Genomic DNA, 15,418 nt, shown 5'->3' on the forward strand with positions numbered 1-15,418 from the left:
TGACCAAATGTAGAATACATTACTTTGTCCACAAAAAAAACAATACACAATACTTTGTCCTCTAATGTGAAGTCTATACTTCACAATCCTGTGTCCCGCGATTTAGTAATAGTTTTATTCCCTATAAGATCCACCGTCATAGAATTTATATTATATTTTTGTATAAATTAAGGTAGTGTATATACAAAGTACTACAACATTTCAAGAAACCAAAAATCATAAAAGTTTCCTTCGCATCTGCAAAGATATGATGATTCAAGCGAATGTCACACTGTACGGAGGGGTAGAATAAATCTTTTTAGAAATAAATCTGGCATTTCTAAATGGCTAGGCCTATCGGGATAAAAGTAATGCAAACGGACCCCACAAATGATCCACATTCGACATGTACAATTTTTAAACATGTTCCATTTTTTCCTATACGATTTCAGATATTTTTGGAAAGCTAGGCGTTGAAAAACATGCTTGCGTGTGCTATTTATCTCTTATAATTTCCGAGTTATAGGTATTTCAAAATTGAAATTTCAAAACTTTGCCATACCTTTGTCCGCTTTTTTAAAAATATAGGTCGTACTTTTGGACCGAATGAATGCGAATTTCTTTTGTTGGTTAGACAACTAAATAAGCAATAATATTCAGAGCAATATCAATTATGGATCCAAAAATAAAAGATTTTCAATTTAGAAATTCTAAAAATAGTAGATTTTTGGTGTTTTTTTGGGCAAAAACTTGACTGTTTTTCTTTAAGAACATTTAACAATATTATGTTTTTCTGTAAGGTATCTTTACGAAGAATATTTGGGTATATTTTTCGGATATGTTGCCCCTTTATTTAATAAGCAAAACATTGCCAATTCAAAATAAAATATTTTTTTTTTCGAATTATCCAAATTAATTGGAGTGTAACGAAGGTAGAACAAAATTGAATCGAAATTTAATTTATTCCAATACAAATGACAAATGTCGACAGTTGCATTAGTCTCATAAGGAAAAAATTTTGAAAAAAATAGTCATAATCTATACAGAACATAGATTGTTTTATGATCGTTTAGTCAAGGCCCACTGTGCTTTACTTAACTTCTTTTCAAATGAACAAAATCCACTTCAAAACTCACTCCAACTTCAAAATATTAATGCTGGAAGGTGCAAAAAAGTGCTTGTGAATGAATCCTTTTTTGTTCCATACAAGTAATAATTTTTAGGAATCATTTAAGGTATTTTCATGTATGAGAAATAAATCAGTAGATGTAAATATGTATGTAAATATAAATGTATAAATAAGTAAAGGTGTGTATGTGTTCATTAGTACAACCTGTTTAGTATTGTTGTAGTTGTGCTAGTTTTTGGATGTTTTGCGTGCTTATGTTTTACGTGTCGTACATTTTGAATCTTAATCCTTTGTTGCTCATAAATCAGCGTAACTCATAGTATTTATAGCGTAACGTAGCCATTCATATATGCATATACACACACATATATGCATATTGTATGACACATACTTACATATACATACATTCATTTACAAATACGTAACACACTAAAAACATGGCCATAATTCAGCTTTAATTAACTCGTTTATTAGGCAAATATTAGTTTACAAGATGATGGGCATGTTACTGCAAATCAACCAAAACATGGAGGTATGTGAGTGTATATGTATAGATCTTTGCAAGGTATACATTTACATATGTATGCGTATATTAGGTTGAACCTAATTCTCCATTTCTGTGAATTACGATGCTTCCTTCTTCTTTATTGGCAATTATTATATTTACATTATATTTATTCTTTTGGATCTTAAACCTTACGTAAAATAGATTTCCATGAGCTTCGATATTCGATGTTCCTTTACTTGATCTTTTCACGGAAAATTTGGTCGCCCTCTTCAGCGGCTTCCCTTCAGGGCATATTCGAAGGATTTTTTTACTGGATCATTGTTATCCATTGGTTTAACATGCCCGAGACATCGTAAACATTGTGGTTGATTCGTTTGAAAATGTTCACGTCATCATATAGTTCATACGGTGCCGGTACTCTCCATAAACGCAGACAGGTCCATATAACCTTCGGAGTATTTTCCTCTCAAAGACGCCAATGACAGCTTCACCTGCCTGTACAAGTACCCATAGCACATGTTTTGTTAGTGTTCTGAAGAGCGTGAGTTTTGTCTGTCGAGAAAGGGCTCTGATTTTAAATTGCTTGCTAAGTCCGTAACATCTATGTGCAAGTATTGTTCTTCGCTTTATCTCCAAACAGGTATCATTAGTTTTAGTTATGGCCACTTCCTCGAACATTGACATATTTACAAATTCTCATGGATTCTCTGCTTGTCCAAGCCATTAACATTGTCCTATCTTTATTCTCTGCCAGACCCATTTCCGATTTTCTTATTGGAATGTGTAAAGCGGCCTTATAATCAAAAAAAGGTGATATATCGATTTGCTTTTCCTTGGTCTTAACCATTTGGTCGGAAGTCGATTTTCCAGGTCTACAGCAACACTGATATGATTCGATTATTTTGTAGACTTTAGATTTCAATCTTTCACACAGAATGCTTGACAGAATCTTGTATGCGATGGGAAGGAGGCTTGTACTTCTGTAGTTGGAGCATATTGTCTTGTCTCCATTTTTATGTACAGGAAGTAGCTCGCCGAGGTTCCAATCTACGGGCATGCGTTAATTCAACCAAATATTATCAATAGTTGGTGCACTTACTCTAATAGATTGTTTCTTCCAGCCTTAAATAGCTCGGCCGTCAAACCATTTGCTCCCACAGTTTTATTGTTATTAAGTCTGGATATCGCCAATTTGACATAATCTTGGCTGGGTGCTATACACTCGACATTGTCATCTACGATCGGTTCGAAGGTATTAACGTCATTATCATCAGTTACCAATAGATTTGAAAAATTATATTTCCATATGTTCAGTATACCTGATGTATCCGTTACAAGATTTCAATTTTCATCACTACTTGAGGAAATAGCTGTGCTGAAACCTACTGTGTGATGTCTGACTCTCCATTTTCTTGCGGCGGAATATACGTGTTTCCGCTTTCCATTTCTCCTGGTATCTCTCTCTAGAAGCTCGCATTACCACTGATCACTGCAATGCCATGTAAGATGCGTTTTTCTCTTTAGTAAAGTTGAGACACTCTATGTCATACTATTGATTTCTTGTGGGATGTGTTTGCTACCCTAGTACAGATGTAAGTAGCAGCATTCTCTTTGTAGCAAATATTTTAAATGAGTGCAGTATGCGGTGGCCATATTTAAACCTTCAACTTAGTGACATCCACCTTCATTCGTATTGCAGTTTCCGGACGTACGTTTGTCGCTATGCTATGCCTCAGCCGCCACAAGATTGTGATCCGAATCGAGCCAGTATCGGATACTCTATTCCAAAGTGAAGGGTATCGCAGAGAGAGCATTCTGGATTGATAGAAACAATTATTAGTCGGACGGGGCACGGTCTAAAGCGGCTGAGGCCAAACTTCCCAACCACTGCATTCTAAATACTTTTTAACAGCGATTTTAACATGTGGCCGAGCGTTGTCATGATGGAATATTACCGTTTCATGACTGGCCAAATGAATCAGTTGCATTCGAAAAAGGTTCCCTGTGATAGTCTGGCCAGATCTAGCAGTTCATAATAGATGCTCCATCAAATACAGAGAATTAAATTAGCGCCATGAATATTTAGCTTTGATGTCGTTTCGGCTTGTTGGCCGGGCTTCACATACGATCTCTTATGCTTCGGGCTATTGTACTGGATCCATTTTTCACCGCATCTTATGATTCGGTGCTAAAATTATTTTATTTTATAGCTTTTGGATGAATCCTGCTGCTCGCTAACATTTTGGAATTGCTGCTTGAGTAGCTCCCAATGATTTTGGAAGCTCTTGTTGAGTTTTACAGCAATCTTCAAGGAATAATGCCTCCAATTCTTGGTCTTCAAACTTTTTTGGCAGACCCGGGCAATCTTTGTCCTCCGTGTCAAAATCACTACTTCTAAACCGAACAAACCTTCTCTCTCACGATGTAACCGTTGGAACACATTCACCATAAGCTTTGGTGCCTCAGCGGTACTTATTTTTTCAAATTAAAGTGAAGCAAACCGCATTTGACTATAATGTTCAATAACTAAGTGAGAATAAATAAGAGATATGTACCGTTCAAAATGACATAAATATAAGTTATTCAAAATAAAAACCGCATTCTAAAGGATACGCCATCTATTGTAAATCCCGAATATTTTAGTCATACGACAATTGATTTGTCGTAATTTTTTATGTCTAAGCATCTGCATGTGGGTATGAAATACAAATCTATTTTTAATTGAACTTTTTAAATTTTTCTTGAAAATATTACTGAACTAAAACTCAAAACTTCGAAAAATTTGAGCAACCTCTAAACGTTATCCGATTTTACTAAAATTAATGTTTTTTTAAATGACGGAGAACAATTTTTGACGTAGGGAGCATCGAAAATAACAAAAGTGCAAAAGAAGAGCCACCCTAATGTCCATGTGCTTGTTAGTATGCGTATTAAATATGGGTTTATTCATACAATACGAGGATAGGCGAAAAATAAATTTTATGTCTCTTTTAGGATCCATACACTTTGTTCAATGTTTGGTAAATTTTTCAATCCCTACTAAGTAATAGGAATTCTCATGTTTTTATTCGAAGAAGTCAAGACTTTTACCACTTCATGATCTAGAGAATATGATAACTGAAAATCATATATTGGAATTGGGGACTACAGTTTCCAGTTCAAGCACCAGATCGTTCCAACGAGTCATTCCTTTACGAATGTGATAAAAAAATATTTTACAAGATTATATATGTATGTATATCGCAAACAATGAAATTAAATACCACCACTTCTGGATACAATAAGTTTTTTCAAAATTCGTCAAACCAAATTTGCTATAATAGCTTTCAAAATAACTTTTCAATCCACCCTCCTATCTCTTTGTATGCTTATGTATGTGTGTTTATGAAAATTGTTATATATTTTATGATCATTGCGGTGTTTATGTATCATTATTATCGAGTACATTACATGGGACATGTTTATTTAGCCATAATAACAGGACCAATAACACACAACATTATGTTTGTATGGATGTATGTATGTTCGTCCATCTGTGTCTGTGTGTGTGTATTTAATGGCATTACAATAACTAATTTATAAATTATTGTTAAAATATTAAAATAACATTATTAGCTGTGTTTTCTGATGAGGAAATGTATACAAATATGTATTTATTGATAATTATCGTTATGGCTGGGGTTTTTTTTTTGGTGCCAGTTTGCCGCATTAGGTAATCGTTCAAATATAGTGGATGACTTTATTTTAAAATTTAATATACTATGAGCATCGATCTAAAGTTTGGTGATATTTGCTAAAGTGTCCTTTCAATTGATTTTGTAATAATAAAAAACTCTTTATAAAGGGTGTGTTTTTAAACTCGATAGACATTTATATCAGTATACTCTGGAAAATCATCATGAATAGATTGACGCTTGAACAAAGCTACCAAATTATCCAAATTTATTAGCAAATCAGTCATCGAATCGCGCAAAATAGTGTTCAGCGATGGGGTTCATATTTAGCATAACGGGTTTGTTAATAAATCAAATTACCGCATAAGGCTTTTTTATGATTTTGAGTCTCTGAATCCAAAAATCGATGATTTGTTCAACTTCTCGCTCTCTTCTTATGAAAACTCTTCTCTTTTGAAAGCGAGTTGTTTGCCATTATTTTATTCTATAGACACAAATTTTTATAATTTTGTTTAGCTATACATATTTATTGGACCCAGTTGATGTTTATTTACACAGCGTATAAATAAACGTGAACTAACTAACGACTGCAACCTCTGCCACTATTTATACACACGCCATCTGTCGTGAACATTCTACAACGATCTTAACGGACAACTCGAATTCTAGAGCTTTCGAAGTTAATATTAGCAGCAGCGTTGCCGCTTTGGTCCAATTGGACCAAAATTGGTAGTTTTAAGTTAATAAATTGACTTTTGGTAGTTTGGTTGGTTTGTTCCGATTTTTGTCGTATTATGGTAGGTTTTTGAATAAGAATTTTTAAGAACAAAATAATAAAAATCATAACAAAAAAACTATGTTACTCCAAAATAATAAAATTATTTATGAAAAATTGAATATGAAGACAGAATTATCTTAAATTTTTAGTTTAGTCAGGTAAATGTGTACGTATTTAGTAGAATTCAGTTCAAAAATGCCAAAGGGCTCGCAATACTTTTATTTTTCTTAAAATTTTTTGTTCTGCTGCTTCAAGATTTCTTGAACAATTTAATTTACATATTCTAAATCTTCCAAATTATAACAAATATTATTTAAATTGTGCGTAGTCATGTTAAAAGAAGTAATAAGTAATAGCATGTGCTAGCAAATACATTTTTCTTTTAAAATTTCAATAATTTATTTTCGTGAGTGATTTTGAGAAGAAGCTATGACCAATTATGTACCGATCGGCATGAAATTAAGACGCGTAATTTATTTCTGTATGAAACTAATTTGTGTTGAATTCTGTCGGGATACCAACACTTTTATAAGTTAAAGTAATTTTTAGGTGTGGGCCCTATATGGGAGCTATGGTGAATAATGAAACGATTTACACTCAATTTTTAGGTGTGACATATTTATGATTGTAGTGTAATTAAATAATATTCATCCTCTGGGTAATGTTATAACAGCATTAATATTATTTTAATTTAACTATTAATTTTGAAACGAATCCAAATAGAATTTCTCAAATATTTAAAATTTGGTAGGTTGTGGTAGTTTTTAATCAGAAATTTGGTAGGAAAAATATTTTATGAGTGGCAACGCTGATTAGCAGCTTAAAAGTTAGTGTTGCCATACTTATAAACAATACTAATCCACTGCATGCTATCAACATTGTTGATAAGTAGAAGCTTCTACTGATGGTTGCTACAGACCGTTAAATTCAAATCGCTAAAGCAAATTTGTATCAATATGTTATTCTGCACATTTCTCCTATACATATATTGGTAAAGGAATTTGACTACAGTAATGGATGTACATTACAGAGTATAGCCAACATGAATTCTGGTAACCTGCTGAGCAGATGCGAGTTCTCGAAGTTTTTGAGAATCACATCGGAAGTTTCCAGCTTGGTACTTTGGTTCAACGATAATTGCAAGCTGGTCAATGGGAAAACGGCGCTTGCTGTCTATCTAAACTTTTTTGGGAAGAATATTGAACATTTTTGTGATGTCGAATTGCCAGACTTAACTCAAAGGCTGGCTATATGCGATAAATCTCTAAACGAACATGAGCGAAAAACGGATTGACATTGTGTTGGATACTTAGTCAATTACGTTTTTGTGTGGAATCGAAATGTGGTTGCTTATAGGGAAATTCATTCCGGGGTGAAGCGGTTTTTTACTTTGTGTCGGAAAAATTCCAGAAGTTACCATCTCTCGATATTACTTTGGAAAATGTTAAGACAAGGCCGTTCAGACAATTCGAGGAGCAAAACAAGACCATTTAATATTTGTGTATTGGGGCTTCCTTAAACATATGTTTTTGGTCTCCCACCAAACTAGATAATTGGTTTCATACGAATTCTGGACTTGTTGTGTTACAGTCTTTCTCTGGAAGAAATATCTATTTGATTTTCACGAGATCTTTTTAAAGTTGCTAATTACAATACAAAACTGTATATAACATTATTGTCAAACAGTATCTAATAAATTTATGACAAGATGTAACTAGAGTGCTCCAAGATTGTATGGACGAACAAAATTGTCTAGGTACAGGCCGTCCCCCTTCTAGAATGGTTCTATGTATTGTATAAACTCGTTGTGTAAAATATTAGGATGGTAGGATAACGCTAACTGGTTCCGCAGCAACGCTGAAGTTTTGAGGTGCATTTACAAGGGGAAAAATGAAATTTTTTCAGTTTCAAACTCCAATTTAAAATTTTTAAAAATTTTGTTAAACAAATTTCAAAATTTTTTGATCATCACATTGGGATTTATTGAGAACATAATAGGGAATAAAAATATGAAAAAAGTATGAAAATACCTCCTATAGTTTTTCCATACCTGCGATTTAAATTTTGAGATTTTCGAGAAAAACCAATTATTTGGCAATTTTAAGGCCAATGAGCTCTATTTCCTTACTCTTATGAATTTTAAGCAAAACTTATACAGAATATTATAGTCCAGATAATTCTAAATATACTCTGAAACTTTTACTAAAATCGAAAAATGTTAACCCTTAAATCGTGAAGGTCAAAAGTCAAATTTTTCAATATTTGTAATTTCTATTGGAAAGATTTCGAAATGTTCTAAATGTTGTTTATTTTTGGGCCGATTTTGACGAAATTTAACAAAAATTTCTTTTTTTTATATTTCATTAGAACGACAATTACGTACACATTTCGATTCTTTTAAATTAAATTACAAAAGTAATTTTTTAATGGAAACATTTTTACAAAAACTGAAAAAAATGCATTTTTTCCCCTTGTAAATGCATCTCAAAACTTCAGAGGGCTTGCGGCACGTCTTATCCCCAACCGATTTACCTAAAATTTTTTCAGGATGATTTTTTTACTAATGTTCACCAAACTGGAGGGTGAGAATGGCCAAAATTCAACATTCGTTTATTAAGGGCCACCCTAGTATACATACAAAATTCATTCAATAACAAACCCTTTATTAAAACGATTTTAAAACTATCACAGAAAAAATTATTACTATTTTCTATCCATTCATTTACTTTCCCAGTAAATACTTGCAACGAGAGAATAAAATCAAAATTTACAAAATTACTCTCTTAAATTCTCAATAATAGTAAAAAGTAAATGAACGCTTTTCCAGTAACAATTGTTTTATACACACAATTTTCTTATTTTTTTCCTTTTAAAATGTATAAATACTCACATTTTTTTCAATTTTATTGATAATTCTTTTTTTGACATTTTTTCACCACAAAAATAAAATTGTAAATAAATAAACAATAATACAAAACATTTGAAATATAAGCTGCTAACTATTACGAGTTCCAAATAGAACTTGTAATAGTTTGCAACGAGAGAACACTCTCTAAAATTTATACGCTCTTGATTTTTTCTCTACTTGAAAGTTTTTTGAGTTAATGAACGCTTTTCCAGTAACAATTGTTACTAACTAGTAACAACTTTTAGTTATTGAACAGAGCTAATGTTTGATTTTAAACCTTGATTTTATAAAAAATTTTATTTGATTTAATAATGATATCTAATTGGTTTTCGCATTTGTGAAAACAAAAATAATATTTAATTTTGACAGCAATAAAAAATACAAATTGTGTGAAATGGAAAGAAAATATCAGCCTCCCGCCACATTTCATTATTTTTTCTAGTTTTAATCATTTTTCAGAAGGTAAGTTGTGTGAGTTATTGAAACAATGCAAATTATATTGTAATTTTCTTTAAAGAAGGAAGCGACATGGTAGTTGCAGTCTCTGGCAGAAAATTATATTTCAGAAAGGAATCAGCCAAAGGCTGCATGGAAGTTGTGAGTATATATATTACATTTTAAATTAGTAAATTGAATATTCTACAAATTTCGAAAATATTTCGACATTTTTTCCAGTTGGACTAATATGGACAGAAATAAGGAACCTATTGGGAAGCTGAAAATTATATTTTTTGTTTGCTTTTTTAACATACGTACGTACTTTATTATGAGAGTTATTAAGAAATATGACATTTAAAAATATTTGCTGTTTTTTTATTTGAATAAAGAAAAAAATAAAAATATTTTTTGAATGAAAAAAAAAACAATAATTTTGTTCATTGTTTTTATCAAATTATTTGCTTGAATTTGTATAAATTTTCAAATACTCTATTTCAATAATATTACAAATATTTTAATAAAGAAAAAAACGATTTTTTTTCAATAAAATATTTACGGATTTCTGTGTTTGATTTTACAATTTTTGTGATAGGTCCCTTAAAAAAAAATATTTGATTTTATAAATTTTGTGATAGAATATGAAATCTATTTTTTTCTGTGTAAGAACTAACTAGTTTTGGTTTATAACTATTTCATCAGATTTAACGACAGATATGATGTATCATCACCATATAATTTTGAAAAAAGGGATCAATGAATCATATGAAACCTGTACAGAATGTTCCTTCATAACAACACTCGACCACATGTTGCCATGCCTGTTAAAATCTATTTATAATGAAGTGGGTGGAAAGTTTCTCCTCACTCGCCTTATAGTCCAGACCTTGTCCCATCCGAATACAATTTTTTTCGATCGCTGCAGAACGAAAAGATCATTCTTTTCCCAAATGAAAATTCCTTAAGTAACAAAGTAACAAAATATAAAAATTCCTTAAGTTCAATTTGCATTTAAAATAACTGAAAATTTTAAATTGTCATATTTTTGCGCCATCTATAGAAAAAAACAAACTTTACCTTTATTTGAAAAGAAAATAATTTATTTAACTTAAACATTTTCTATAATATCACTTCCGGTTCAATAAAAAATGTCACCATATATCCATACCAAAAATACATACACTTGCAGACAATGTACGAATAGTACTACTGGTGTATGTATGTATACACCCTTCAATAGTAACGTTATTAAAACTTCAAATAAATTCCATTTCTTATGATATATTTAATATATTTTGTATGGTGTGAACTTTTGCATTATAACATTGAGCAGCAAAATGAACGAAAAAAAAAACTAAGAAACGATACGAAACATAAATCAAAATTTCCATTACAAGCGAGTAAGAAAGATGAACCATAACAAAACATTTAGGGGCAGAAGTGGGGCAAATGCATGCATACAGCCAGTAAAGGGTTAGCCACCCAAAAATTTACTCAAACCAACATTTCCAACAGCTCAAACTATCATCACAAATAAAAGTTATAATCGTACAGAAGACCAAAAACAGCAACTGCAAGAAAAAACCAACTGAAAATGATGTTGCCATGTAAGAGCTTATGTGAGTGTATGTATTTGTATTTTGCTCATCGTATCAAAGACATCCCATGCCGTGATTTATTGAAGAGAGAAAACTAGTTAGTTGTAGTAGTTGTAGTACGAGCAGCAAACGAATAAGAAACAGAAGACGCTGTACTAGTGGTAGTGGTGGCAACAATAAATAGTTATGTATGTTTGCATGTATATAAAAATAAAAATGCAACATTTCTTTGATAAAAATTTTTGAACTAAATCAAAACTTCATTTCACATCGGTGCCATTTCTTGCGCCAACTATATTTCACTACATATAACAACAACAACAATAGCAGCAACATGCATAACTACATACATATACTATATGATATAAAATAACCTAGAGAGACAGTTGCAACAAATGTTGAATAAAAAAAATAAATAAGGATACATAAACATATACACCAAACAATACAAATACAGAAACAGACACACAAACACTTAAAAGTAAAATGCAAGATGCGGATATTGGTTTGATGAGTTGCTGGAAGGAAGGAATCTCTAGTAAAAAGGGCCCATTATTAGCAAAAACAAGTAAACTCGACATCTGTAAGGAAATCCAGTAAAAACTATAACCTTTTGTACATAGAACTGGCTCGCTCCGAAGAGGAAGAAAATCTCTCAACATTCTTCTGCAAACTGTTCCTGTGAGATGTTTTCAGGAAGTACCCTGTACTAAATTATAAAATGCAGGAAAGCGGAAAATACCATTGATCTGTCCTGTCAACTTCTTCAACGGAATTGAAAACTCACCTATAACAATATCAATATAAAGGGTAATCCAAACTTTGGGACTTCCAAACCTTGACAGTTGATAGCGGCCATATTGTTGAAGCTATATCTATCGAATTGACTGTCATTTATTGAATTTGTTTTGCGAAATTACCATGGACGGATATATCTAGCGTTCAACAACACATGCAAATGATAAATTTAATTTATAAAAATGTTTGTTCTATTCGGGCAACTTACCACGCGCTTCGACCTTTTTACAGAGAGATCTGGATGAATGGGTACGTCAAAAAACAAAATTGTAGAATTTGGGACAATACCAATCCATATGAGATCAACAAATCCTGAAAAAGTCACTGTTGGGTGTGGATTTTGGGCTGCCGGCTTCATCATTCCATATTTCATTGAGAACGATGTTGGTCAGACCATCACCCTCAACGGCGAGTAATATAGGTCTAATGTTACCAACTTCTTTTGGCATGAATTGGATGATAAGGACATGTGATTTCAACAGAACAAAACTGTATATATATTACAGCTCATGTTAACTAGACATTTTGCATGATCGATTTGAGAGCATGGTCATCTCACGAGCAGGTGATATGAACTGGCCAAGATCGTGTGATTTGACCACGTTAGACTTTTTCTTGTGGGGTTTTCTTAATTCGCAGGCCTATACGAATAAGCAACAAACTAAAGCAAGCCCCATGCCATCGATCAAATTCAGCCTGATTTATACACTAGAGTCATGGAAAATTTAACATTTTGGATGCGCGTCACTCAGCGAGAACGCGGCAGAGATTTGTGCGATATTTCAAACATAATAGCATAGATTGACCTTTCAAATGAATATAAAATTTTAATGATATCTCAAACACACTTTGTATTATTAAAATTTAAAGATAGGAAGTGACAAACGAAAGACCATTTATTACAAATTATGAATTTTGAACCTACAACCTAGAGAACTTTTAAAAGCATTAGTGATCGAATCGAAAAATAAGTTCGATATTGAAATAACGAGGGTGCGGGTCAATAAGTCCGTGACTTTTTGAATTTCCCGCCCCTTAACTGAAAGGGAAACTCTTGACTCCAACGATGAAATCATCTTACAAATACCTATTTTGATGACCTTGACATATCTCATTTTTTGGGAGGGAAAAAGTCATGGACTTTCTTAAAGAAATTATTAAGGTGGCTAGTAGGGTTCCTAATTTCCAGGAATTTTTTCTTTCCCGGGAGGAAATTAAAAAATCGTTTCATTCCCGGGAATTCCCGGGAATTTTTTAACACTAAATTAAACCAAAAACCAGAAAATTTTGTTCGAATAAATTGACTTATATAATGTTGGTCCAGCCTTTATAAGGGTTTCTAATTTAATAGTGGCATTTTATCGGTATTGTCACAGTCGTAGTTTTAATCAGTATAAAATCAATAATTAAAAATTAATTAAAAAACTTAAGAATTTCGACTAAGTTAAATCTATAAAACATGCGTAGTCAGGGACATTTTTCATATCTGATTGTAGATAAACAAATTTGAACCACTATTATTTTTATTATTTTCTCTAAATATGAATAATATTCATTGAATATCCCTTAAAGTTGTAATGTTAGCCATCTTAATTCATTTAAGAGCATAAACTTTAAATTAGATTCATTCTACATAGCCAAATTTTTCTGCTGTGGCTTGAGTTGAGTGAAAAAAATTCGGCTATTTCAACCGTAATACTTCTTTGCCAACCGACTATCTGTTGCTAGAACCGAAAAAATCTATGGATATAATAGAATTCAATTAGCAACAAATTTGGCCATCGACACGAATCAGAAAATTGTAACTTTTAGAAGAAAACTTATGAAGAAATTCCCGAAAATTCTCGACAAACTTTTCCCGAAAATGAACGAAAAAATATTCCCGGGAATTCCCGGGAAATTTTTCCCGCGTAGGAACCCTAGTGGCTAGTGTTGATATTTAGATATTTAGAGAAAATAATGACAACAAGTTTCAATTTCTTTTAGTTTAGTTTGGAAGGGGTGTGAACTATGTGTACTTCCACTCGGAGACCATAAGGTCCATTGTGATTCCCTTCAAGAGACCTATAGAAAGAAGGAGAAATACAGTGTCTTAGAGATAGCAAAAGGAGAAACAAAAATTCAAATCTGGATAAAGAGGAAAACAAATTGGTAACGGATTTGATATCCTTTAAATAGCCAACCTATTCCCCTGATAAAACCTAGGATGTTACTCAATTTACAGCTAGAAACACTCCAAAGTTCATGTAGAAATCTGTTACCTAGCCATTTAAATCTATGAGCCTGTAGTCTCGGACAGTTGCACATAATGTACTCTACAGTCTCCAACTCCTCTACATCCGCACACTCCCTACAAAAATCTTATGAAGGCCCCCAGCAGTGACCGGTTATCACTCCTACTAAGTAGAACTCTGAGGATACACCTACACAACCCAATTAGTGTTTTGGTTGCCTTTGTATCCAGTTTTGGCCAAAAAGGCCTTGAACACTTGAGGCTATACCTATCCAATCCAATTAATGTTTTGGTTGCCTTTTCATCGAGTTTTGGCCAATAGGCCTTCAACACTTGGCAATCCTTCCTACTGTTCAAGGATTGGTTTGTGGAGTCTCGGAACATTTCAAATATTAGCATGTAGTAGTGACATATCGGAAGTCTTAATCCCGTTCCCTAGAACTATGGTATTGACCAGAGACATGTCTGGCCAGATCATCTTCCACCCCATTTCCCAGTATGTTACAGTACTCTAGTACCCAACACAATCTTATTGGCTAGTGTACCAATAACTCTTCAAGATCTATCCTGCAGTCTTCCCCTAAGATAGAATGTAGTAAGTGACATTTCAAAGCCTTAAGTGCCGCCTGACTGTCTTAAATAGTCACTACATATCCCTCAGAGACGTGTGCCTTTATCAACTTCGTGGTTTTCCAGATCGCGAGGATATCTTAGGTAGACACTGTACACCTCAGAGAGTCTATATGATCGTTTAATATCGTTAACGACCATATAAAACCCCGGTCTCTGTACCAGAGTCCATCATGTATCCATCAGTAAAAACTGCACCCCCATCGAACAGTTGATCGGATGCAACCCATTATCCCTACTTGGGAACTCTAATGGGGGTGAGATACCGATACCTATGATCAGAGATTCCCGTGGGAATAATGTCCAATAAGACCTTCCTCATACAATGGTTTCACCAACGAGGTCCCAAATATCCTAAGTTAGCTCCTTGCCGCCACACTCTCAACATAATTCTCAGTGGGTAATAAGTTTAAGATAATACCAAAGGCCACCTGTGGGGTGCTGAAAATGGCACCTGTTATACCAAGACATGCACACCTTTGAGCTTTGTTGAGTATAATCCTATAACTAGTTTCCCCATTGTCTCCATCCACACCGTACAACCATAAGTAATATTAGGACTAACGACAGATGTATAGATAGAATTTATCATACTTGGTCGCAAACCCCAATTCTTCTTCTTCTTTAATCTCTACTGAGTAGTTATTTTCAAGGAAGGTACCCAAATACTTGTCTCCCCCTGATAAAATCAGCTCAACGCCGTCTAATTTCGGGAAATTTGAACTCTCCACCCTGTATTCTGTCTTCG

Source organism: Calliphora vicina, chromosome 2, assembly GCF_958450345.1.
Source record: "Calliphora vicina chromosome 2, idCalVici1.1, whole genome shotgun sequence".
NCBI lineage: Eukaryota > Metazoa > Arthropoda > Insecta > Diptera > Calliphoridae > Calliphora > Calliphora vicina.